Source organism: Lepidochelys kempii, chromosome 9 (assembly GCF_965140285.1).
Source record: "Lepidochelys kempii isolate rLepKem1 chromosome 9, rLepKem1.hap1, whole genome shotgun sequence".
NCBI classification, from domain to species: Eukaryota; Metazoa; Chordata; order Testudines; family Cheloniidae; genus Lepidochelys; species Lepidochelys kempii.
In genome coordinates, this window is record NC_136388.1 from 25,402,384 (window position 1) to 25,405,313 (window position 2,930).

General features: G+C 39.0%; 1 non-coding gene across 1 annotated transcript; it reads right to left on the reverse strand.

Annotated features, from left to right (window-relative positions):
* Positions 1-1,208: 1,208 nt before the first annotated feature.
* On the reverse strand, positions 1,209-1,311 carry LOC140917804 (U6 spliceosomal RNA). The gene has a single exon (XR_012160996.1). It is a non-coding gene; the product is annotated as a U6 spliceosomal RNA (small nuclear RNA).
* Between the last annotated feature and the right edge of the window lie 1,619 nt (positions 1,312-2,930).

Below are 2,930 nucleotides of genomic sequence, written 5' to 3' on the forward strand. Positions count from 1 at the left end.
CAGATATATAATTGTACAATCCATCCATGGCTCATTGTATTATAACAATGAGAACTGTACCCAGTATTCTTAAACTCTGTATAAGGCTATGTCTACACTTATTGCAGCATGTACAATACATACACTGCATGCCCTCCAGCAGGAGTATATATAGAATATATACAGTGAGGCACTGCTTATGCCAATAGAGTAATGAGACGACAGACCCTTAGGGTCCTACACAATCCTCTGCAGGTAGAGAAAGGCTCTGGCAGGGGAGAGGCAGCAAAGCATTGATAAGTATTCTCTGAGTATGGTCTTTCAGACTTTGACATTCTGCCCCGCTTTGCAGCAGTCAGTAAGAAAAATCTGTCTTTTTTCCTCTCTTCTCAATTTCTGTCATATTTTTCTCCTTTTCTTTTAAAGATTAATATCCAGAGCATATTATACACATGAATTTACTGCAGTTATGCATCTATAATACTGAACTAGTACATTATCCCTTATAATGGGTCTAAGCCTGATCCTTAGTCTGTGATCAACTTTTTTTGAATTACCAAAATCATAACTCACACTCTGTTGTGTTTATTTTTGTTTCCATTGAGATCCATGTTAGCTTATCCTGATATATGTAGCAGGATAATCTATCACTTTTTCTGTCTTTGTTAGAAGCCATTCCGTAAACTTTACAAAGTAGGACAATTAAATTTGTACTGTAGATTCCAAGGTGTTTTTAACAAAGGTTGGAAAGATAGTTTGTGAATACAAGTGGCTAATAATTTGATTACACCAGAATAATTTAGGAGTAATTCTACTAATGTGAATGATTTACTTCAGATTTATTTTAATAGAATCATAAGGTTAGAAGGGACTGCAAGAGTCGTCTAGTCTAACCCCCTGCCAAGATACAGGATTTGTTGTGTCTAAACTACCCGAGACAGATGGCTATCCAGCTTCCTTTTGTAAACCTTCAGCAAAAGAGCTTCCACAACCTCCATCGGAAGTCTGTTCCATGGCATGGGCTCTGAGGGTGGCAGCACACTTCCAAGTCCTATCTCTTTTCTCCACTTCCTATGTGGACACCCAACTGAAGTGAGAATTGGGGATGGCTGAACCCTGTGGAGTTTGAGATTTGGCAAACTGCTTGAAGTACTCTTTTGGGTTAACAGAGTTCACAAAACTTGCTCTAGTGTATGAACCTTTTATTTCTGTAATTTAAATCCTTTAAAAAATAAAAGGAATGCTTTGCAAATATTCATGTCAGGCTTGTGCAGAGGCCATGCTAATTGTCTCCTCATTGTTCCAGCATCTTCTATGGTGCCAATCAAGCAGGGTTATTTCCTAAGGGTGATTCAATTAAAAAAGTTATTCTGACTGAAAGAGAGCCCGTGCAATTTATGAAAGCAAGACAGAATCCCTCCCTCCACTCCCACATAAAGATACGAAATGACAAATGGATACTCACTGTTGTACATTGTTCATTTTGTAATTAGAATTTTTTCACTCCCAACCCCCAGACTTTCAGGGGAGTTCAACCTTACTCTTGTGTTTTCAGTCTGCCCACTCTTAGCACCAATATTCACTTTGTTTTCATATTGGCTATGTCCTCTCTCACCCTCTCTTCTTCCCTTTTTGACAGCATCGCCTAATTATGAAGTGAACCAAATATTGTTCAAGGTTAAATCAAACCCTTGAACTCACAATGTTTAAATAGGTTTGTAATTAGCCCACCCACCCCTACTGAGAAAAGGACAGCCTTGGAATTTGCCTGGATTTTCAGGGGGATTTAGTAGTCTACTTACAAGCCTCTTAAATGCCCCTCAGCTCAGCTGACAATAAGGCATTCCAAAGACACCACACACTGAGACCAGAGAGGATTTTGAATGAAGCTACCTTAGCCTACACACAAAAGCCTAAAGGAATAAGGAAAAAAGTTATCTTTTTAGAAAAATAGTGTAAGAAAATAAGTGAGAGAGTTTTAAAGTTTTTTACATCTAAAATGGAAAATAGCATCTTAAAACTTTGTAAAAGTGATAGGGGACTTTCAAAAATCAGCTGGGCAAAACTTGGCCGGTTTGGTTCCAAATGGTATGATTTTTCTGTTAGTATTCAAATTGGCATATGAATAAAAATGTGCATGTTAAAGTGTATGCCTGCCAGACACTGCACCTCACACTATCAGTCCACTAAAACACAGTGTTTGTGAACAAGGAATTTCACAAATTCTCTTTTCTCTGGTGATGCTTTGAAATGGGTCTCAGTGTTTGTCCAACTCAGGAAGAGACTTGCTCCCAAAACCTTCACCCTCTTAAAATCCTCAGATGCAAGGTGTCTGTTAAGCATCAAGTTTTACTGCTGTGCTCGCATTATGAAAGTAAGAACATATGAATCACCATACTGGGTCAGAACAATGGTCCATCTAATCCAGTTTCTTGTCTGCTGACCGTGGCCAGTTCCAGATGCTTCAGAGGGAATGAACAGAACAGGGGCAACTATTGAATGATCCATCCTCAGTTGTCCATTCCCAGCTTCTGGCAGGTGGAGGTTTAATGCACACCTGGAACATGGGGTTGTGTCCCTGACCACTCAGCTACTAGCAATTGATGGAACTATGTTCCATGAATTTGCCTAATTCTTTTTTTGAATCAAGTTGTACTTTTGACCTTCACAATATCCCCAGGCAACAAGTTCCTGCCCTTATTTGTCTCTCTTTTCTAAGATGAATAGTCCCAGTCTTTTTAACGTCTCCTTGCATGCTCCATGCCTGAAACAGTTTTGTTGCCCTTCTCTGTAGCTTTTCCAATTCTAATATATTTTTGGGGAGATGGGACTACCAGAACCGCACACAGTATTCAAGGTGTGGGTGCAACATGCATTTATATAGTGGCACTGAGATATTTTCTGTATTCTTATCTATCCTTTTCTAAGGTTCCTAACATTCTGTTAGCATT